Source organism: Macrotis lagotis, chromosome 7 (assembly GCF_037893015.1).
Source record: "Macrotis lagotis isolate mMagLag1 chromosome 7, bilby.v1.9.chrom.fasta, whole genome shotgun sequence".
NCBI lineage: Eukaryota > Metazoa > Chordata > Mammalia > Peramelemorphia > Peramelidae > Macrotis > Macrotis lagotis.
Genome location: NC_133664.1, coordinates 211,893,817 through 211,919,183, shown reverse-complemented (window position 1 = coordinate 211,919,183; position 25,367 = coordinate 211,893,817). Strand labels below are relative to the sequence as shown.

At 36.2% G+C, this 25,367-nt stretch overlaps 1 protein-coding gene across 4 annotated transcripts in view; it reads right to left on the bottom strand.

Moving 5' to 3' along the window:
• The window catches only part of GXYLT1 (glucoside xylosyltransferase 1), a 116,836-nt gene that overhangs the window by 21,881 nt on the left and 69,588 nt on the right, over positions 1-25,367 (bottom strand). The gene's annotated exons all lie outside the window — the stretch shown is intronic.

Here is a 25,367-nt window from a genome sequence, read left to right as displayed (position 1 = left end):
AATAACACACGAGTCAAGAAATAAGAGAACTTGTAAACTTCTAGGTTTCGAAAGGAAAAGTATTTAAGGTTATTTTGAGTATGACTTTTATAATTATAGAATTATTAAGTGAAGTATAAACAAAATTTTATAATCATAAAAAGGAATTTTTCTTTTTAGAAACATCTGGACATGAGAATTTTCTGAGCTAAAGAATTTCTACATAGTAAAGGGAAAAATCTTTATATGAGAACTGCATCTAAGGATGTATTTTATATAAATATTTTTGGAGATTTAATATGGGAACCTTTTTTGGGGTGAGAAAGTTTGTGAAATTTTCTTTATCCACCAAGTGTTTATAAAAAAGAAATATATTAGAAATCAAGTTGTTTTAAGTTCAGATTTGATACAATTTACTTATTTGTTATTTAGCAATGGGGAATATGCATGCAGTTTAAATTTGTTAAGTGGGTGACTGAAAGAAGTTAAATGATAATTGTTATTGTTAATGGTATACATCATGATGCCAATGGTGACAAGATGACTATAAGGAAATTTAGACAAGCATTTAATTGTATAAAGGTAATTACAAAGTTTTACCTTTTTAGTAATGGGTTTTGTTTTAAGTTTCAAATACTGTTAATTTTCTTGGTAATGATGTATAATTAATAAACTTGTATAAGTTATGCATATGTAACTTGGATATTACAGAATATGGACTGAAAGAAACTAAAAGAAAAATCAGTGGAAAAAAATTTTTAATTACTTTTGTTATTTATCAGCCTGTTTTTTTAACTGATGTTTACACATTTCCTAAGCATTACTAATATTTATGAAAAAGATAAACTACCTGAAGTTACTTAATGATTTTTAATGATTTAGTTATTGTATTAGGACAAATTTGAACTGAAATAGAAAAATAAGTGAGGAATTCTAAGTGAAGGCTTTTATTTAATGAATGAGTACATTCTCCATGGCAAACCCATAAAGGAACAAACAAATGTATCTAACTATGACTGGTGAAATTGTTATTTAAGGTAAAAGCATTTGAGACTCCAACTTTGTGAATGAATAAGAAAGATCAAAGGACCTTGATGTTTTGTAAAATTTGTTTACCAGTCCATGGCATAAGAGTTACATTAGTGTTTGAAATTATCATATGTATAAAATTAAATTCTTGAAGATTCTCAATTTCTTTTGAGAATGGTATTTTGAATAGAAGTAAGTAAATTTGCAAAACAAAGATGAAAAAGACATTAAGTTATAGGGTTAACCTTAAGCTTAGGTAAGAAACCTCTTTGTTACTTTGTTTAGTTCTAAGAAATGAGATTTCAGCATGGAGACATGTTTAGAAAAGGGTAATAATTCACATGCCATCTTATTTGGAATCGAATGAATTTTATATGTTCTATATGGAATTTAAGAACACCTGTGGAACTACCTGCAAATTATTTGAAAGTCATGTGAAAATATTCTAATTGTTTTAAAGTATTTTTTTCCTTTTTTTACAAGGCAATGCGGTTAAGTGACTTGCCCAAGGTCACATAGCTAGATAATTATCAAGTGTCTAAGGCCACATTTGAACTCAAGTCCTTCTGACTCCAGGGCTGGTGTTCTATCCACTGCACCACCAGCTGCCCTGTTTTAAAGGATTTTTGAAGTGATGTTTGCTGTTTGTGTCTATATAAATAAGGATAATAACTGAACATATGAATAAAGAAAATTGTTTATATAGAATCTGTTTCTATATGCAGTTTAGTATGATTGTAGTTCCTACATCCCATATCTTGTGTTGTTAACTTTGAAGCAAAAATTCCTGAGCAACATGGGTAAAAATAAATTGTGATTTTTCTCTTGCTATTTCCAATGTGAGCTGAACTCATTTGGAGTTCTGATTATTTGGAATTTGCTATTTAAGATCTTTTGTGGGGTAGCTAGGTGGTGCAGTGGATAGAGCACCAGCCCTGGAGGCAGGAGGACCTGAGTTCAAATCTGACATCAGACACTTAATATTTGTCTAGCTGTGTGAACCTGGGCAAGTCATTTAACCCCATTACCTTAAATAAAATTTATCTTTAAAAGATCTTATAGGACTGCTGAATTGACATTATTCTGTGTCAAACATCAAATATGAAAAGCAAAAGAATTGCTGTTGGGCTGATGTTCTATGATATTTTATTGACACCAGTAACCCTATGGAGTTTTGATGTCCCACCTGGAAGACTTAAAGTCTGGCTCAAGGTACTTGACCACCAACATGACTCTGCCTAGAAACAGACATCTAAATGTATAAAGGAATTTTCCTTCTCTTTATGTGCCTAAACTTTATGGTAAATTGCTGTGATCATATAAATTTTAAGTCATTTGGTTAATAGTTATTTAAATCCTAATAGGTAGGCTAATGTAAAACCTTGGTATCTGTTGTCAGCTATTTTACTATGAGAATTAAAGATCCTTTTGAATATTATTTAAGTGAAATAATAAGAAACTTTTGAGACATCAAAATATGATTCTCTATTATCATATTCTTAAATTCTATTTTAAGGAAAGAAATGTGCATCAACTAAGTATTTAAGAAGAAGGATGACCTATGGTCTATTTAGAAATACTTTAAAGAGAAAAATTCATTTAGAGATTTTTCATTATTTTAACTTCAGTAAAAGCATTTGAGAACTATCTTTTACTTTTGCAGAATTAAGATAAATAGGATTAATGGTACAGACTCTACTAGAGTTTATCAAACATTCTTAACCAACTGGAGATTGGGTATAATTAAGACTTGGAGAGACATGAAGCTACAACCCAGGGGAAGGGCCAAATAAAGTGTTGTTGAAACTGCTCTAAGGTCCTACTGAGAAAGAGTGGACACATTAATTACAGTTAGAGGACCAGTTGAACCACCTAAAGAATGAACTATTGAGAGTGGTTCTGAATCTTTAAAATTGACTTTTTACAGGGAATTGAAGAAGTGAATGAAGACACTAGACTGTATATATTGGGGTTAAGCATTGTATTTTGAATGTTTTTATATTATTACCTTTTTGGTGGGTTGAGAGTTCAGGGTAGAGGAAATCAAAGCAATCCATAGTCAAATCACTAATTATTCGAGGAAGGAAAATTAAAACATCTCTGAGGTACCACTTCACATCTCTCAGACTGATCAATATGAGCAGAAAGGACAATGGACAATGTTGGAAGGGATATGGGAAATCTGGGAAACTAATACATTGTTGATGGAGCTGTGAACTCATCCAAACTTTCTGGAGAGCAATCTGAAATTATGCCCACAAGTCAACAAAATGTGCATACCCTTTGATCCAGCAATACCACTACTGGGTTTACACCCTGAAGAGATTATGAAAAAGGGCAAAAACATCACCTGTACACCTGTATCACTCTGTTTGTGGTGGCAAAGAATTGGAAATTGAGTGACTGTCCATCAATTGGGGAATGGCTGAACAAATTGTGGTATATGTATGTGATTGAACACTAATATTCTATTAGAAACCAGGAGGGATGGAAATTCAGGGAAGCCTGGAAGGATCTACATGAACTGATGCTGAGCAAGATGAGAACCACAAGAACACTGCACACCCAAACAGTAACGTGGGAGTGATGATCAACCTTAAAGGACTTGCTCATACCAACAAAGCAACAATCAGGCACAATTTTGGGATATCTGCAATGGAGAATGTGATCTGTATCCTGAGAAAGAATTGTGGAGTCTAAACAAAGAGCAAAGACTATAACCTTTAATTTTTTAAAAATATGTTATCTTATTATGTAAATCAGCTATATCTCATTCTATATATTTCTTCCTTAAGGATATGATTTCTTTTTCATTACTTTCAACTTAGATCAATGCATACTATGGAAATGATGTAAAGACTAACCGCTTTCTGTGGGGGATAGGGGGAGAGAACCAAGATTGTGGGGGGGGGACTGTAAAACTTAAAATAAATAAAACCTTTCTAAAATGTAAAAAAAGGGGTTGGCTAGGTGGCATAGTAGATAGAACACTGGCCCTGGAGTCAGGAGTACCTGAGTTCAAATCCAGTCTCAGACAATAATTACCTAGCTCTGTGGCCTTGGGCAAGCCACTTAAGCCCACTGCCTTGCAAAAACGTAAAAAAAAAAAAAAAAATTAAAAAAAAAAGTTCAGGGTAGAGGGGTTATGAGAACTTAAGACAGAGTATGAAGGGAGAAGAACTTATTGCTTGCATTTTAGGGATAGTATTCATAATAATTTTTTAAATTCTGTAACATTTGATAATTCTGACAATAAGAATTTGGATAAGAGCAACTGAAAGATGAGGTTGAGTCTTTCGATATTTGTTGGAATTCTTACCTACGTGACAACTATCTATCAAAATTATTGGAATGCTACTCATACTAATGTAGAAACAATACTTGGGTCCCTTGTCAGAATTCTATTACCTTAGGTAAGGAAGGCAACAATGAATTTCAACTGTACTTGAAATCAAAGAAAAGTAGTGCATTAATTCCAATGCTGTGAGTGAAAGTTGGATGGATGATTGGCAGTGGGAAACTTAATTCATCTTATAGTGGGGAATCCCTAAGAAATCAGACGTACATTTTCAGAGCAACAACCAGCCTTGAAATGGCATTACTGGATTTGTGGGTTAACTGCCTATACTCACTTATCCATTAATTGGATATGTTACATAAGATTATTTTGACTTAAGATGCTTTTCCTAGGACTGAGTCTGTTGGGGGCCCCGCCGACCCATGGTGGAATGAAGAAAGAATTACAGGGTTACATGACTGAAGGCTGTCTAATAAACAAAGAGAAGGGGCACTGACAAGATGGAAAAGAGATCCTGATTTATTGAGCTGTGTACAAGCTTATATATTGCAAAAACCACAAGGTCCCTTCTTTATCTAACCCCCTGAAAATATCCCCTGAGAATTCCTGTTCCCAAGCCATGCTGTATGTACTGGCATATCAACTGCATCATAACTGCTTATTTTCCAGGAACTTTCCATGCTAGAAAGTAACTACTCAAGCTTCCTGTGATGGTTATATTCAACCAACATGGTCAGAGACCCACTCACCTGTGGTCCTCAATAGGCGTCCAGATTTATGAAGATTTGAGCATTAAGAAAAGATCTGTGTATATCAGCTTAACAAACACAGGATGTGCCAATGGATGGGATGAAGAGTGACCTCCTGAGAGGATAATACAAATATATGGGCCGACCACTTGGACCAGTGGTGAGATTCAATAATTAACAATTGTTCTCTACCCTAAATGATCATTTTAAGTATACAAAAAAGGCATATACATTTCATGCATTTAATTCTCAAATAAGAACAATAAAAGAGATAAGCAAAACCAGATTATGTTATATTACAGTAAGCAAACATCTTTAAGGAGCGAAAGCAGCCATGTGACCACAGCAGGCAATGTTAGAACATATACAGAACCAAAACTCATTCTATTCTTTTTTTTTCCTTCTACTTCCATGCTTCTGAAACAGGCAATAAGACAACCCTTGAAATCTATATTTTTCTTGGTTCATTATGTTCCAGTTTCCTATTGGGTTTACTGTTCAGGAAACACCAATGCTCTCATAATATCATGGGGGGAAAAATTAGAGAGAAAAAAAACATTACATAAGACAACTTTTAAAAATTGAAGATAGGAAGCTTTGGTCAATTAGAAAATTTTGGTTCACACAAGGTGGATCAAAGAGTATGCACAGTTTTATTGCCATTTGGACATAAATTCCTTCAGTGGTATCTTAAACAAAAGGCAGTGGCACAGAAGTGAAGAAATGCCTCTTTTTATTGAGGCTCTTGATCAACAATGAGGTCAACTTGTAAATGTTAAAAAGATATGTAAGCAATAGAATACTCATCATAGGCCTTGGCACAGAAAGCATGTTGAAAGCATGTTGGTTACATGCCCAGCAGGTAGAACAAGAGGTACACACATGAGCTGCTTGCTGGTGACATCTGGGGTAAGACAAATTTTTTTTTGAGCCAAATTTTTAAAATTGAATCCACACTTTTCTGAACAGACAGACATACCTAATGGTAAAAGCTCAAGGGCAGAAGGCAAATGAACTTGCTCTGAGCAGACAAACAGATGTGAGGGGAAAAGTGGATTAGGAACTTGAGGAAGTGAGAAGCAAATAGGGGATATGCAGATTGATTTATGTATAGACTTGACCTTTAGACTGTTAACAGCCTATATAATGAATCTCCTCTCTATCTCCTGAATTAAAAAGAACTGCAAAACAGACAGGGGAAGAGAAAATCCTAATGAAGACATGGGTGGCATCCCCCCCCTCACATTTTTTAGTAGCATTCAAGATTTGTGGAAGGTTACACAGCTAATTAGTATCTGAGACTGGATTTGAACTCCTTCTGCCATTTTGGAATTTGTTTTGAGACATTGTTTTAAAGTTGTTTGAAGGGAAATTTGAGAGTGCTCAGTCTACTCCCTGTAATTACTCTAACATCTTGGTTCTGCCCTTCCTCCCCCCACCCATCCCCTGCCCATAGGGCTATTTAAGTATTCTATTTAGCATTCTGTTAATATGGACCCATTTATATCTTTATCACACAGGACAAGGCTCTAGGCAAAGACTGGGATTAGAGTGCCAGTGCCAGTAATATTAGGGGTCCTCAGGCAGCCTCAAAGTCCTAGGGTATCCTCAGCTTGGTCTTCCCATTGAAGGGAGCTAGATGGCACAGTGAATAGAACACTGTTCTTGGAGTCAGAAGGATGGTAGTTTGAATCTAGTCTCAGACACTTACCACTTACTAGATATGCTGACCTTAGGCAGGTCAATTAACTCTGATTACCTCACATCCAGGGCCATCTCCAGTCGTCCTTGTTCATATCTGGTCACTTGACCCAGATGGCTTTGGTGGAGAAAGTGAGACTGGTAACTTCGCATAGCACACTAATGCTCAAATCCAATTCATGTGCTTGTCATGACATCACCTCTGGTGTCATGGCCTTCTTCGAGAATGAAGTACAAATAACATTTATATTTTGGTAGATATTCACATATTTCATTAAGATTTCCAGTTTTATTCATGCATAGATAGGCAAAATGAATCTTAATGATTGTTTTTCAATTTTTCTTTATTCTTGTGAATTTAATTTTTCATTCCCAATTTGAATAATTTGGCACCCATTTGGAAAACCAGTGCTATCTTAGGGAGTCCTTCTAACTTGGTGCTTTCTCAGCTTCTCTTAATCCTATTTTTCTTCTGGGGCAGCAGAATGTTACTTGATGTTGCTGCCATGATTGTACCAAGCACACTCCTAGACAGTCCCCATCCCAGTATTGACAATTCTATCTGGTCTTAATCAGCTCTGGATGGGGGGGAAAAATTATACACAGACCCACATGCACGTATGTAGAATATATATACACAAACACAATACACACGTTTATACACACATATGCACAAATAAGTACACATGCTCCACACTAATTTAAGTCTAAAAATATTTAGATACTTATAATAAGGAAATAATCATTTCAGCAATTTTTTAAAATTTATAATTGCAATATGTAATTTGGTGATAGTTATTCAACTATTTTAATTTTAAAATTCTGAACTTGAAACAAAAGAACATTCCCAAACATACAACAAAGATTTTTTTTTAAGAACAAGTGTTTATTTCTTCATTAGACCTTCAGCAATCATGCATGAGAGCTCAGAAAACTGCATTCATAGACATTGGGGGGGCATATTTATAAATTGGCACAGGCAAAAGGTTGGGTCTTCAGTAGTAGGGATTTTCAGAACTTGTCTATCAAAAGAGTTCCTAGATGTGTTTTGAGTGATGGGTATCAAAGTCAAAGATGTTATCAATAATCAAATTAACTTCAGAAAAGGCCCCTTCATGGGGCAGCTAGGTGGCATAGTGGATAAAGCACTGGCCTTGGAGTCAGGAGTACCTGGTTTCAAATCTGGGTTCAGACACTTAATAATTACCTAGCTGTGTGGCCTTGGGCAAGCCACTTAACCCCGTTTGCCTTGAAAAAGACCTAAAAAAAAAAAATTACCTAGCTGTGTGGCCTTGGGCAAGCCACTTAACGCCATTGGCCTTGCAACCCCCCCCCCCCCCCGCAAAAAAAAAGAAAAGGCCCCTCCTTACTCTAGAACTTGAGGCTCTATAACATATGTTAAATGATCTTCACACAGTTAACCTTTGAAAGGTTATCTTGATCTGGAAGACTTTGCAGACTTTGAAGACATTTATCAATAAAATGTCTTTTGTTCATATTCAACTCCCGGTTGTGAAAACTCCAATTTAGAAATTCTCTTTTGAGTCAAACTATAATTTCTCTTCCAATTCTTTGATTCTGGCTGAGGTAGTAATAGATGCAGCAGTTACAGGTGGTGATGCTCAGTTCCAGTAGTTATTACCTCATCTCTGATTATCTTCTCCTTCCCCATGGTTGAAGTTTCATGGGCAGGGAGATAGCAGCAGCGAGGACAAGGTCAATCTCTATGTTTCTACATTTCTGTTCTTGCTATTTCTCAAAATTTTATTTTCCCTCACCTACTCACCTGGCCCCTATCATTTTAAGGAAGAGGAGAAGGAGACTGTCTGCTTTGGGAGCATTCATAGCTCCAGTGATCCTTAGACCAAAATATGCTGATGTGTTATACTGCCTGTGTCTGAATCAACTGTACTCTGATTCTTTGGTTTTCTTTTTTGTTTTTGTTTTTTTCATCTCTAATATATCTTTTTATTTAGTTGCTGGAGCAAACTTCTTGAATCAATATAGGCCAAACACATCTTTTGGCAACTCCTCAGTTTTTATTAAATTAAGGATATACTAACCCTGTCGAACACACACACATATATTCAAAGTAAATGCATACATATATATATATATATATATATATATATATATATATATATATATATATATATAGAGAGAGAGAGAGAGAGAGAGAGAGAGAGAGAGAGAGAGAGGCAGGCATCTCTTTATAGTCTATCCCCAACCTACTTTTTCCTCTTCATATCATTATTACCTTCTGTGTACCTCCTGCTCCAGTTAGTGAAAAGTTGATAAAAGTTCATGAAGCTCAATATGCCTGCAATGTCTCCTTTCCTCCCTTAACTAAAGGAGACTTCATGAAGATTTCCAGATCATTGATAAAAATGGTTTATATGACTGGATTCTGGAAATCATCACTAATAACCTTTCTTTTTTTTATTTTATTTTTCCCTGCTTATATACAAGAACAAGTTTCATCATTTACTTTTAAAACCTGGAGTTCTGGGTGTGGAGACAAGATGGGAACTGGAGAGGACCTCTCAGTTGCCCTGGAGCAAAACTTATAAACTAGGACTCTAACTACATTTTCGAGAGACAGACGCCAAAGAGGGATCCAGTGAGGCAATTCTCCAACCCAAGGTAACCTGGAAAAGAGCAGAAAGGCTTGGCTCCATGGGATTGGAGAGGTGGCCCACCACAGGGGTAGCATGACAGAGGGAAGGAATTTCAGACTCCTGGAGGCAGCCCCAGGGCACTGGGAGCCACAGCTCACAGCAGCAAGGAAGTTTCCTGACCTACAGAGGGGGACAATTATGGTCATTCGCAGACCAGGAAAGAGGACAGGGCCTCACACACTGAGATCCTTGCAGGGGTGTCCCAAAAAACTCAGGAAGCACCACGAAAACAGGATCAGGCTGAGAAAATGAGTAAGCAGAGAAAAAAGAGGAACATCATTGAGAAATACTTTGCCTGTGATCCCAAGAAGGATCAAAATACTCAATCTGAAGATGAGGAAGTACAATCTCCTGCATCTAAAGACTCCAAGAAAAACAAATTGGGCTCAGGCTATGACAGAGCTCAAAAAAGACTTTGAAAATCAAGTAATGGAGATACAAGAAAAATTGGGAAAAGAAATGAGAGAGATGCAGGAAAAACATGAAAAAGAAGTCAGCAGTTTAGTCAAGGAGATCCAAAAAGATGCTGAAGAAAATAATACATTAAAAACCAGCATAGGGAGCAGAGCCAAGATGGCGACAAGAAGGGATTGAGTCTTAGGCACTCTCTGATAAAATGTGAAACTATGGACTCTAACTAAACTTTTGAGAGACAGAACCCACAAAGGGACCCATTGAGGCAGTTCTCCTACTCAAGGTGACCTGGAACACAGCAGAAAGGCTCTGCTCCCCAGGGTCGGAGGGGCAGCCTAACAGAGGGGTGGCCCGCTAGAGCCAAAGAACTTCAGCCTTCCAGAGGCAGTCCCAGGGTGCTGGGAGCTGCAGCTCACAGCAGCTGCGGAGTCTCCTGAGCTGCACCCTGGGGAGCACCAGGCACAAAGTGGGGGAACAGCGGGGGACCTCTGCCAGAGCAAGCACCTGGAGCCCAGCCCTCAGGGCACACAGCAAGCAATGTGGTCTTTCTGCAGCCCTGATCCAGGAAACAGAAGCAGGCAGAGCCCATAAGCAGGAGCCCCCAGGGCATGAGCCCATTGAGCTGAGGGAGGGGAGTAAAGAGAGAGACTGCCGAACTCTGTCCTCTGCCCCTGGAACAGGACTCTGGGGCTCTGAAAACATTCAGATCCTGATCACAGTCTAGGCCCCCCCAATAGAACAGCAGGGCCCCCCATACCTCAGCCCCATAGCAGAGGGGGGTGCTTAAGGTCATTCACAGATAAGGAGGGAAGACAGAGCCTCACACACTGAGACCCTTGTGGGAGTGTCCCAAAAGCTCAGGAAGCACCCCCAAACCAGTCTCAGGCTGGGTAAATGAGCAAGCAAAGAAATAAGAGGAAGACCATTGAGAAATATTTTGCTCATGAGCCCAAGAAAGATCAAAATACTCAGTCTGAAGATAAGGAGGTACAAGCTCCTGCATCTAAAGACTCCAAGCAAAACAAAAATTGGGTTCAGGCTATGACAGAGCTCAAAAAAGACTTTGAAAATCAAATGAAGGAGTTGGAAGAAAAACTGGGAAAAGAAAGGAGAGAGATGCAGGAAAAACATGAAAATGAAGTCAGCAGCCTAGTCAAGGAAATCCAAAAAAATGCTGAAGAAAATAGCATGCTAAAAACCATCTTAGGTCAAATGGATAAAACAGTTCAAAAAGTTATGGAGAAGAAGAATGCTTTAAAAAACAAAAATGGCCAGATGGAAAAAGAGATAAGAAAACTCTGAGGAGAACAAATCCTTCAGACAAAGAATAGAATTCAGGGATATAGATGAATTTATCAGAATCAGGAATCAATACTTCAAAACCAAAAAATGAAAAATTAGAAGAAAATGTGAAATATCTCATTGAAAAAACAACGGATATGGAAAACAGACTTAGAAAAGATAATTTGAAAATTATTGGAATACCTGAAAGTCATGATCAGGAAAAGAGCCTTGACATCATTTTCGAAGAATTACTACAGGAAAACTGCCCTGATATTCTAGAAACAGAGGGCAAAATAGAAATGGAGAGAATCCACCGATCCCCCTGAGAAAGAGATCCCAAAAAACCAACACCTAGGAATATTATAGCCAAGTCTGAGAACTCCCAAGTCAAAGAGAAAATATTACAAGCGGCCAGAAGGACACAGTTCAAATATTGTGGAGCTGCAGTCAGGATCACACAGGACTTAGCACCAACTACATTGGAGGCTCGTAGGGCTTGGAAAAGAATATACCAGAAGGCAAAAGAGCTTGGAATGCAACTGAGAATCAACTACCCAGCAAGGCTGAATGTCCTCTTCCAGGGAAAAAGATGGACTTTCAATGAACCAGGGGAATTTCAAATGTTCCTTCTGGAATGGCCAGAGCTGAACAGAAGGTTTAATCTTCAGATACAGGACTCAGGTGAAGCACGGAGATTGGAGGAGAGGGGGGAAAATATGAGGGACTTAATGATGATGAACTGCATGTATTCCTGCATAGAAAAATGACACTGATAATACTCATATGAACCTCCTCAGTTAATAGAGCAGATAGAGGGAGCTTTTATTGTTGAAGCACAGGAGAAAGCTGAATTTGAAGAAAAAATATGGTGTAAAAATGGAGTCAATAGAAAAAAAGGGAAATGTAATGGGAAAAAGAAAAAGGAGAGGGGGAATAGGCCAAGATATTTCATATAGTAAGATTTTTTTATTATTACAATGAGCTATTGCAATGATATGGATGGAGGGAGGCAAGGGGGAATGAAGGAATCTTCACTCTCATCAGAGGTGGCTAGGAGAGGAAACAGCATATATACTCAATGGGGTATAGACATCTGGAGTAAGAAGGAGGGGGAGCATGGGGAAGGGGTGAGGATGTGCATAAAGGAGGAGAGATGATGGACCATGGGGGGAGAGTGGTCAGATGTAACACATTTTCTTTTTTACTTCTTGCAAGGGGCTGGGATTGGAAGGCCTGTCCAGGACCATAAGGCCAGGTGGATTCTGGGCCTAAGGGGTGGTATGGGGGCTCAGGGCTTCTTGACCCCAGGACCAGGGATCTGTCTACTGCGCCACTCAGCTACCCTACAGCAAAGTCAGAGAGAAAGGAGAGAGAAAATATAGTACACAGTAGTGGAGAAATATGAAAGGAGGGAGTTGCGATCAGCAATGGCAACATTGGAAAAATATGGAAGTAACTTTTGCCATGGATTTATCATAAAGAATGAGATCCACCCATGACAGAGTTGTTGGTGTTGGAACAAAGACTGAAGCACATTTTTTATTATTATTATTTGGGGGAGGGTGCAGGGCAACTGGGGCTAGGTGGCCTGCCTGGGGCCACATAGCAGGGTGATCTTTGGGTGTCAGATTTGGACCCGGGTGCTCCTGACTCAAGGGCCAATGCTCTGTGTGCCACCCAGCCACCCCTACTATTATTACTATTTTATTTTATTTTGGGTCCATTTTTTTTTCTTCTTTTAGGTTTTTGCAGGGCAGTGGGGGTCGGGTGGCTTGCATGTCACACGGCTGGGTGATTGTTGGGTCTACAGGGCTGGATGTGGGCTCAGATGCTCGTTGCTCCAGGGCTCGTGCTTCATCCATTGCACCACCTGGCCATACCTACAATTATTACTATTATTCTTTTTTTTATTTTAATTTTTTTCTCTCCCCTTTACTTTATCACCCAAGCAAGTCTATATTCATGGGGGAAGGGGTATTTTGTTTACTCTTAAACAAGAATATTTTATTAGTGCAAAAAAAAAATTTGTAAAAAATGAGAATTAAAAATAAAATTAAGAGATCAATGAAAAAAAAAAACCAGCATAGGTCAAATGGATAAAACAATTCAAAAAGTTATTGAGGAGAAGAATGCTTTAAAAAGCAGAACTGGCCAGATGGAAAAGGAGATAAGAAAGCTCTCTGAGGAAAGCAAATCCTTCAGACAAACAGTACTCAGGGAGATTGCTAATTTTACTAGAAATCAGGACTCAATACTTTCAAAACCAAAAGAATGAAAAATTAAAAGAAAATGTGAAACATCTCATTGAAAAAAACAACTGATATGGAAAACAGATTTAGGAAAGATAATTTAAAAATTAGTGGAATACCTGAAAGTCATGACCAGGAAAAGAGCCTTGACATCATTCTCAAAGAATTATTACAGGAAAATTGCTCTGATATCCTAGAAGCAGAGGGCAAAATAGAAATGGAGAGAATCCACCAATGCCCCCACGAAAGAGATCCCAAAATTGCTGAGAAAAGGCAAGTTAGAAAAAGCCATTGATAAAAATACAATATCCATTCCTATTAAAAACACTAGAAAGTTTAGGAATGGAGTTTTTCTTAAATTAATAAATAGTGTCTATCTAAAACCATAAATAAATATTATATGTAATGTGGATAAACTCAAAGCATTTCCAGTAAGATTAGGGGTGAAACAACGATCTCCATTAGCACATTACTATTGAATATAGTATTAGAGATACTAACTTTAGCAATAACAGAAAAAAAAAGAAATTGAAGGAATCAGAACTGGCAATGAGGCAAGCAAAGCTTTCACTCTTTGCAGATGATATGATGGTATACTTAGAGAACCTGAGAAAGTCATCTAGAAAAATTCCTTGAAACAATTAACAAATTCAGCAAAGTAGCAGAATATAAAATAAACCCACATAAATCATTAACATTTCTATATATGAACAGCAAAGCCCAAGCACAAGAGATAGAAAGAGAAATTCCACTGAAACAAACTGTGGACAACATTAAAAACTTGGGAATCTTCCTCCCAAGACAAACCCAAACTATATGAAAAAAATTGTAAAGTACTTCTCACCCAAATAAAGTTAGATCTAAATAACTGAAAAAATGTCAATGGCTCTTGGTAAGGTAGAGCTAATTTAACACAAATGACAATTCTACCCAAAATAAACTATGTTTTCAGTGCCATAACAATCAAACAACCATATAACTACTTTATCAAGCTGGAAAAAATAGTAACAAAATTCATCTAGAGCAAAAATGTCAAGAATAGCAAGGGAGCTGATGAAAAAATTGTAAAGAAAGGTGGTCTAGCTGTATCAGATCTAGAACTACACTGTAAAGCAGCAATCATCAAAACTGTCTGGTACTGGTTAAGAAACAGAGTAATGGATCAGTGTTTTAGGATAGGTTCAAAAGAAACTGCAGCAAATGATTACAGTAATCTACTGTTTGACAGATCCACAGACATTAGCTTTTGGGATAAGAACTCACTATTTGACAAAAATTGTTAGGAAAACTGGAAAATAGTATGGCAAAAAACATACCAAAATAAGGTCAAAATGCATACAGGATTTAGACATAAAGGCAACACCACAGATAAATTAATAGAACAAGAAATACTATATCAGATGTATGGAAAGGGGACAAATTTATGACCAAACAAGAAATAGAGGACATTATAAACAAAATAAAGATTTTATCTATATTAAATTAAAAGATTTTTGCACTAATAAAATCAATGTTGTCAAAATCCGAAGGAAAGCAGAAAGCTGGGAGACAATCTTCACAACTAGGCATTTTGATAAAGGTCTCATCTCCAAAATACACATCAGATTTATAAAGTTACAATTTATTCCCCAAATGATAAATGGTCAAAGGGTCAAAGGACATGAATAGACAGTTTTCAAATGAAGAAATTAAAGCTACATATAATCATATGAAAAAATACTTCAAATTATGATTGATTAGAGAAATGCAAATTAAAACAACAATGAGGTATCACCTAACCCTATCAAATTGACTAAGATGACAAAAAGAGAAAATGATCAATGTTGGAGAGGTTGTGGGAGGATTGGGACATTGATACATTGCTGGCGGAGTTGTGAACAGATCCAACCATTCTGGAACTATGCCCAAAGAGCAAAAAAACTGTTCATAACCTTTGACCTAGCAATTCCAAATCTAGGCCTATTATCCAAGAGCAAACATCAAAAATGGGGAAGTTCTACATGTTCCAAAATATTCATAGCAGCTTTTTGTAGTGGCAAAGAATTGGAAATTGAGGGGATGTCCATTAACTGGGGAATGGTTAAACAAATTATGGTATATGAATGTTATGAAATAATATGGTATAAGAAACCATAAATGGTCAGATTCTAGAGAAGCATGGAAGAAATTACAGAATCTGATGTTGAATGAAAGGAGCAGACCAAGAGAACAATGTACACATTAACAACAACATTGTAAGATGACCACCTTTGATGGATGCAACTCTCAGAAGTTTAGAAGGCTAGGACAACAGTACTGGACTGGCTATGGATAATGCTTCCCATCTAGAGGGAAAAAAAAACCCTTCAGAATCAAACACTTTATAAAAAATATCTCATGTATTTCTTTTCATTAATCCTAATCCCTCATACAGAAAATGACTAATCTGTAAAAATGTTTAACACAAATGTGTATGTACAATATTTTCACATGACCGTTTGCCACTGAGGAGAAGGGAGTGGGAAGGGAGGGTGAAAGGAAATTTTGCCGCCTAAAAATAAAGGTGCATTTGGATGAATGTTGAAATGTTGAAAAATTCCATGTATATGGAAAAATAAATATGGAAATATGGAAAAATAAAATATCATTTAAAGAAAAGAGAAAAGGTAAGATATTCACAGCTGATCATCCTACAATCTTATGGTTACTTAGTAACAGCTGATCAGGTTGATAAAAATCTATTACTTCATTCCAACAATCAACCATCTCTCTCCTTTCCTCTTCACTCTTCTCTCCTTTTGTACTCTTCTTAATATTAGGTGTTTGTGATAAGCCCATTGACACCTTAGTCAGTGTGATATTGCTTTTTGGGGTAATGCCTGATTTATATTGCAATCAATAAGTACTGGACTTGGAGACAGGAGAAAAAAAATTTAGTAACTGTATGGTCCTAGATAAATAATGTCATCTATCTGAACCTTACATGTAAAATGTACATAATATCTATAGTTCCAACCTTACTGTGTTGTTGTGAGAATCAAATGAAATTATGTTTAGAAAATGTTTCTCATAATGGAACTGATGATGGGGGAATTGCTGGTGCTGCCATAAAGATGGGAGTTCTTTGAAAGTGAAAATCTTGGGGCACAGCCAAGATGGCAGCAGGAGAAGAGCCTCTCCTAGGTGCTCTCTCTGAAATATTTCAAATATTTCAAAAATCTTAAAATTATGACTCTAACAAAATTTTCAAGAGACAGAACCCACAGAAGGACCCAGTGAGGCAATTCTCCAGCCAAAGGTAACGTAGTTAAAAACCTCTGTTCCATGGGGTTAGAGGGGCAGTCCCACCAGAGTGAAGGAACTTCAGCCTCCTAGGTAAAGCCCCAGGGAAGATGGAAGCATTGGTTCCCAGCAGTAGAAGCAGTTTCCTATTATGTACCCCAGGAAGCACCAAGCACAAGATCAGCAGGGAGACCTCTGCCAGAATGAGTACGAAACCCAGGTCCTCAGCACAGACACGGCACCTTCAAACCCCAAGCCCTCAGTCTGGTGGCAGACACAGTGTGGCCACGACAGCCCAGATCCAGGAAATGGAAGCAGTCCAGCAGAGTCGCCCAGCAGGAACCTCCAGCTAGCTGCACCCTGAATACTCAGCCCATCAGTGTGCTTGTGTTCATTCACAGACCCGGAGCACAGTCAAGAGCCTCACACACTGAGGTCCTTGTGGGGGGTGACCCAATAAAACTCAAAAGCTCAGGAAGTACAACCAAAACCAGGCACAGGCTGAGGAAATGATTAAACAGAATTAGCCAGATGGAAAAAAGAGATAAGAAAGCTCTCTGAGGAAAAAAAATCCTTCAGACAAAGAATGGAACTGAGAGAGATTGCTGAATTGATGAGAAATCAGGACTCAATACTTCAAAACCAAAAGAATAAAAAATTAAAAGAAAATATGAAACATCTCATTGAAAAAACAACTGATATGGAAAACAGATTCAGGAAAGATAATTTAAAAATTGTTTGGAATACCTGAAAGTCATAATCAGGAAAAGAGCCTCAACATCATTCTCAAAGAATTATTACAGGAAAATTGCCCTGATATCCTAGAAGCAGAGGGCAAAATAGAAATGGAGAGAATCCACTGATCTCCCCGAGAAAGAGATCCAAAAAAAAACCCTCCAGGAATATTATAGCCAAGTTCCAGAACTCCCAAATCAAAGAGAAAATACTACAAGCAGCCAGAAGGATACAATTCAAATATCAGGGAGCTGCAGTCAGGATCCCACAAGACTTAGCAGCAACTACATTAAGGGCTCATAGAGCTTGGAATATAATATTCTGGAAGACAAACAAGCTTGGAATGCAACCAAGAATCAACAACCCAGCAAAACTAAACATCCTCTTCCATGGGAAAAAAAATCAACTTTCAATGAAACAGGGGAATTTCTAATGTTTCTGCTGAAATGACTAGAGCTGAAGAGAAAGTTTTACCTACAAGTACAGGACTCAGGTGAAGCATAGAGAATGGAGGAGAAGGGTAAATTATGAGGGACTTAATGATGATGAACTACATGTATTCCTGCATGGAAAGATGATATTGATAATATTCATGTGAACCTTCTCATTTATTAGAGCAGGTAGAAGGAGCTTTTATAAATGAAGCACAAGAGAGAGCTGAATTTGAAGATATAATATATTGTAAAAATGGAGTCAATGGCTAAAAAGGAAATGTACTGGGAGTAAGACAAAGGAGAGGTGGAATAGGCTAAGATATTTCATATAAAAGTCTTTTTTTTGCAATGAGCTTTTGCAATAATATGGAAGGGAGGAAGGTGACAGGTAATGAGGGAACCTTCACTCTCATCAGGAGTGGCTCAGAGAAGAATCAGCATACACACTCAATAGGGTATAGACATCTAGAGAAAAAAGGAGAGAAGGGGAATGGGGGGGGTGAATGTGGGTGATAGGGGAGAGGGGAGATCATAGGATAGAAGAGTCAGATATAACACATTTTCTTTTTTACTTTTTGCAAGTAGCTAGGATTGGGTGGCCTGTCCAGGACCACAGGGCCAGGGCTGGTGCTCTTTCCACTGTGCCACTCAGCTACTCTACAGCACATTCTGGAAGAGAGAAAGAGTGAAAGGAGAGAGAAAATATAATATGTGGCAGTGGGGAGGAATGAATGGAGGGAATTACAATCAGCAACAGCAACTGTGGAAAAATATGGAAGTAATTTTTTTGGATGTACTTATCATTTAGAATGTAATCCACCCAAGACAGAGCTGATGGTATCAGAACACAAACTGAAACACATCTTTTTCTCTTTCTTTTACTTTATTTCGCATGAGGGTCTATTTTTTGAGGGGAGGGGTATTATGTCTATGTATTAAAAAACTATCATTTGTACAAAAATAAAAAAAAAGAAACCATCAATAATCAGACTCTAGAGAAGCATGGAACAAATTACAGAATGGATGCTGAGCAAAGGGAGCAGAACATGGTGAGATGATCAACCTTGATAGATACAGCTCCTCTTAGTGATTCAGAGAGGTAGGACAACCTTGGGAGACCTGTTATGAATAATGTGATCCATATTCAGAGGAAAAACAAACAAACAAACAAAAAAAAAACAAAGAAAATTCTGTAGAATCTGTATGAATACCATGCTCACTTTTTAAAATTTTCTCTTATGTCTTTTCCTGTCTCAGGGCTTTCTTTCTTTTCCCTTAATCCTAATTCCTCATATAGAAAATGAGTAAACTATAAACATGTTAAATACAAATGTATACACACACATACACACAGACACATACACATATATACACAATGTTCACCAGACTATTCTCCATAGGAGAGAGGGATAGGAAAGGAGAGTAGAAGGAAATTATTTAACATAAATATGCATATACATGTGGATGAATGCATATGCATGTGGATGAATGTTGAAAAACTTTCATAAAATAGAATTGGAAAAATATCAATCATGAAAAAATAAATTAATAGAAATCTTTAAAATAAAAAAAAGGAACCCACAGCCTCTTGGGAAACAGACACTCTTAATGTTCCCATTTTACATTTGAGCAATTCAGAGATTAGGCAATTTGCACAAGGTCATACAGTGACCCAGTGAGGTTCTATTTCTTCCTGTCTCCAAGTCTAGAGCTATGTCTACTGAGCCTCTATGAATCCATATGAAATACTTAATATATGCTTCTCAATTTGAGTTGGTTGATTGGAGTTTATTTGATACGTTGCCATGATAGGTAGTGAACTGTCCATTATTTGAGAACTTTCAACATGAGACTGGATGATCACTTGTCAGGAAAATGACAGGGTAGATTTCTGCTGAAGCCTAGTCTTCTACACATATGTGTACTATGGTTATCTATGTTTGGGTCCTTTTCTTCTTCGAGATTATGAACTAGAGGAGGCAATGACACACCACTCCAGCATCTTACTAAGAAAAGGGACCCCAAAGAATCAGAAACAACTGAAAACAACTAAAACAATAGCAAAAAAGATTGTGAGTATGACAGGGACAACTATTGAAAGAGCCCTGGGTTTGGTGTCAAAGAACAAAATTCTAGTTCACCAATTCTACTACTTGCTGTGCAAACCTTGAACAAGTCACAATCTCAGTTTCCTTTTCTATAAAATTGGAGCAGTGATGGAGAAAAGTTGAGAACATGTCTTTTCTTTACTGAGGTGAATTGTCCAATATTGATGTGGATTACTGTCAAACATAGTAGAAGTTGTGTCTGAGTTTTGCTGAACTGTTTATTTTTTCCCCCACGCTTTCTTTTTATTCTTTGTTAAAAGAGATGGCTCACAGGGGCGACTAGGAGCACAGTGGATAGAGCACCGGCCCTGGAGTCAGGAGTACCTGAGTTCAAATCTGGCCTCAGACACTTAATAATTACTTAGTTATGTGGACTTCAGCAAGCCACTTCTTTTTAGATAAGAGTGCTGACACTATTGCATTCTTGGTCAAACTGTGAATCAGTACAATCATTTTGGGAAACTGGTTGGAAATATATATATATATATAATGTATTATTATATTATATGTATATTATATATATATATATATATATATATATATATATATAATGTATATAAAGTAACTGAAAATTCCATTAAAAAAAGTGAAAATTTTGGGGCAGCTAGGTGGCACAGTGGGCATAGAGTACTAGCCCTGAAGTCAGGAATATCTGAGTTCAGATCCAACCTCAGACACTTAGCTGTGTGACCTTAGGCAAGTCACTTAACCCCATTGCCTTAAATTTTAAAAAGAGTGAAAAATTTACCATTAGCCCTGGAGTTGTAAAACTCAAGATTTTTTTTTACATGCCTGCAAAATTCATAGAAACAATAAAGATTTAGCAAAGAATTTAGTTATGAGTCCAGAAACAACATAGGAAAGAACTTAGTAGAAAGAATAGAAAAATAGCAGCAAGCCCAGGAGAGGAGAGGAGAAAACCTTCAAACAACAAAAATCTTGCCACATGCAATTGGGGCCATATTGTTCCAGAAGGATAGACTCAGAGCACATGGTTCTAGCTTAGAGAGAGAAAGTGACCATCCTACAAAGAGGAAAAGGGGGGGGAAGCCAAAAGGGATTTTTTATGAAAGGTATTAAAAGGACAAAAGGAAACAATAAAAAATAATTGTTTTGAACCTATAAAGATTCTTATGAATTGATATATAGTAAATTCATCAGAGGAAAGAAAACATATAATAACTAAAACAATGTAAATGTAAACTACCCAGGAAAAGTAAAAATTGTATGTCCCAAAATTACAAAGATCAAGTAGGACTAGAATGAAAAGATAAGAGAGGATATCTTTCGCCCAATCCTTTGTGGAAATGAAAGGGACTTCAAAATTTTTTTTAGAGTTTTTTCAATTGTGCTTTTATTTTTCCACTCTAAAATATACCATTTGTTATATGAAATCACCTTCTAGGAAGAAGAAGATACTTGGGATAACTATGATTATAGTTAGAAGATAATAGAATATAGAAGACAATAAAAACTTTCAGAGGGAATTTAATAAAGATAAAGAATGTTCAAATGAAGAAATATGAGAAGATACCCCCTTTCATTAAATTAGAAGAGTTACAGGTCACACTTGGGCATGTTTTCAGACTTTTTCAGTATATCTTGTGTTTATTTGTGTTCTTTATTTTTTTTTGTCTTTAAAAAATTCCATTTGTTATAATAGGATAACTTTCTGAGAGAGGACAATATAGGGAAACTGGAGATAACTATGATGATAAAAAAAAAAACAAGAAATCAATAAAAATCAACAAAAAAATAAAAACATCAGTTAAAGGGGGGAAAAACAAATCCTTAACTGCAACTTTCTCTGATAAACTGTCATAGGTAGTTTTAGAGGACAAAATCAAAGTTATCAATATCTATCAATATCTATATGGAAACATGATCTAAATTATTAATAATTAGAAGTTTCAACTCATATCTTGAACTGACAAAATTAACCAAAAAAATAAAAGGAAAAGAAAGGATGTGAGGTGAGGAAGAGGTAATGAGGAGGATGTTCCAGCTATTCTGGAAAGCAATCTGGAAAAATGCTCCCCCTTCAAAAAAAAATTTTGTATACTCTGAACCAGTGATGCTGGTATTAGAGATATAGCCCAAGGAGATCAAGGTTATGAAAACATTTATAGCAGCTATTTGTGTGGTAGCAATGAATTGAAAACTGAAGGGGGTGCCCAACAAGTAGGGAATCATGGAAGAAGTTATAGATATAGGCATGTGATAAATTAGTATTGTGAGAGAAGGAATGATGAGGGATCCTGAACAATAAAAAAAAATAAAATAAAAATATTTTAAAGACAAATAGTTTTGAAAATTTTAGAGACTGATAAATGCAATGATCAACCAAAATCCCAGAGAACTTATGACGAACCAGGCTATCCACTTCTTGAAAGAAAGGCAATGAACTCAAGAGGCATAAATTTTTTGCACATGGTCCATGTAGTCATTTTTTTTTTGCTTAACTAAAATAGGTTTTAAAGAGAGGTTTAGTTTTTCTTGCTTTTTAAATTACAATTTGTGGGGAAAGATGGGAGGGAAAGAAAGCAGATCCTTGTTTGAAAAAAAAAATTCGATCAATAAAACAAAAGAAGTTAAGTTCCTTAAGGTCAAAACCCATATTTTTACCTTTCTTTCAATCTCTAGTACTTGTGTGTCTGTGTGTGTCATATGTGTCACTCACATCAGGCTCCTAGGAAATGTATGTTGACTCACTGACCATGTCACCTGATAGGCCCAAACTAATTTTTCATTATTTTTATATTACCAGCCCCTAGCATAGTACCTTGAATATAGTAGGAACTAAACAAATGGTTGTTGAATTAGGAGTATGGGGAGAAGTGAAAGGGGGAGGGGGGAGAAAGAAAAGAACTTTATTCTTTTAATAATCCATTATTTCATTTGTTCTTCACATAATTGTAGTTAAGTATAAAAACAAATATTTATATTTGAAAAATGAGAAACTGAAGTATGGAGAATTTAAGTGGCATGCTTAAATCCAAGTCAAAGCTAGGCCTCCTAACTCCAAAAAGTTTTCTTTACATTATTAACTACATGACCTGGTTTGAAAAAACTTCTGAGACCAATAAATAAGCATCATCGAAGGACAGGATTAAAAGGTAGAAATGAATTTGCTCTTTATCTAGTTTAGGCACAAAAATCTCTAATGATAATATAGCAAGTTTTTGAAAACTTTAATATAGTGCTTAATTACTTGATACAAATGAAAAATAAACATTTAATTTTTTTTAAAAAATATCTTTCTGGGGAAGCTACGTGGCGCAGTGGATAGAGAACTGGCCTTGGAGTCAGGAGTACCCGAGATCAAATCTGGCCTCAGACATTTAATAATTACCTAGCCGTATGGCCTTGTGCAAGCTACTTAAACCCATTGCCTTGAAAAAAATCTTAAAAAAAAATTATATATATATATATATATATATATATATATATATATATCTTCCTACTCATAATTAGAGAAATGCAAATTAAAACCCAGAGGTACTACCTCATTTTCATCAGGCTGACCAAGATTGAAAAGGAAAAATGAAAAATGTTTCAGAGAAATATGAGACTTTGATTGATGTAGAGTTAAATACCAGGAGAGCAATTTATATTATAATCTGTGTGGAAAAATGAAAATTTTTGAAAGACTTAAGAACTCTCTGATCTTACAAACTCTGATGTTTTTAATAATCATTGAGAACAAGGGTCAATAATGATCCCAGAGAGCTGTTTAATATGATTTTACATGTATAGCCTATAATAGATTGCTTTCTATCAGAGCAAAGAGAAGGGAAATATTAGACTCATGTTAGACTCAAAACCTTGCAAAGAATTATTGCTGAAGCCCTGTTTGTGGTGGCAAAGAATTGGAAATTAAGTGAATGTCCTTCAATTGGGGAATGGCTTAACAAACTGTGTTATATGTATGTCATGGAACAGTACTGTGCTATTAGAAACCAAGAGGGATGGGAATTCAGGGAAACCTGGGAGGATTTGCATTAACTGATGCTGAGTGAGATGAGCAGAACCAGAAGAACATTGTACACCTTAATAGCAACATGGGAATGATGATCAACCTTGATGGACTTGCTCATTGCATCAGTGCAACAATCAGGCACAATTTTGGGGTATCTGTGATGGAGAATACCATCTGTATACAGAGAAAGAACTGTGGAGCTTGAACAAAGACCAAAGACAATTACCTTTAATTAAAAAAAATTATCTTATTATGTAATCTTGATATCTCTTATATTTTATTTTTTTTCTTCTTAAGGATATGATTTCTCTCTCAACACATTCAATATAGATCAATGTATACCACGGAAACAATGTAAAGACTAACAGACTGCCTCCTGTGGGAGGGGTGGGGGAGGGAAGCAAGATTAGGGGAGAAACTCTAAAATTCAAAAATAAAATAGAATTTGAAGGGGAAAGATGGGAGGGAAAGAAGGCAGATCTTTGTTTGAAAAAAAATGATTAATTCTAAATTTCAAAATAAATAAAACTCTTTTTTTTAAATTAAAAAAAGTATGACTGCTAGAAATTACTGTTGCATGTGGTTGGAGAAATAATTTTAAAAAAATGATCCAAAAAGACAAATAATGAAGTATGTTACTTACTTTCTGACATAGTAATATATAAAATGGAAAACACAATTTTGGACAAGGCCAATATAGGAAATTTGTTTTGCATAAATACTTTTAGTGTTACAAGGGTTGCTCCCTCTGTGATGGGGAGACATAAGTGAATATCTGATAATTTAAAAAGTAAAATTTAATTTAAAATTACTTCATAAAATATAAATTTCAATTATAGTATGCATTTTCTATTTCTGCTTGATACTTTCTCAGTATTAAGAATGAAATAGGGGCAGCTAGGTGGTGCAGTGGACAGAGCACTGGCCCTGGACTCTGGAGTACCCCACTTCAAATCCGGCCTCAGACACTTAATAATAACCTAGCTGTGTGGCCTTGGGCAAGCCATTTAACCCTATTTGCCTTGCAAAAACTTTAAAAAAAAGAATGAAATAACAGAATTTTGGTCAACTGTTTTAAAGTCATCTTACTTTGGTACATCTGGCTATATATAGGTTCACCTGGCTGCTAAATATAAGTATTCAAAGAACATATTTTGACATATATACCTTTCATATACTCAATATTAAATGGTAAACTCCTCTGAGCAGAGAGTATCATTTTTCTTTTTTATATAACAATGATTTACAATGGGCAGCAGGCACTTAATGCTGGTTCAATCTAGCCAAAATATATTGACCACACACAACATAGAGACAGACATATACACAACTGACAAAGCAATATTTGCATTACTGAAATATGAGCTAATTTTCATATACAATTAGAAGTTCCATTTATTCTATTTCACTGACATATATGAAATATTAAGACTAAAAAAGGCAAGTATAGAAAATTGTTTTAAATAGTA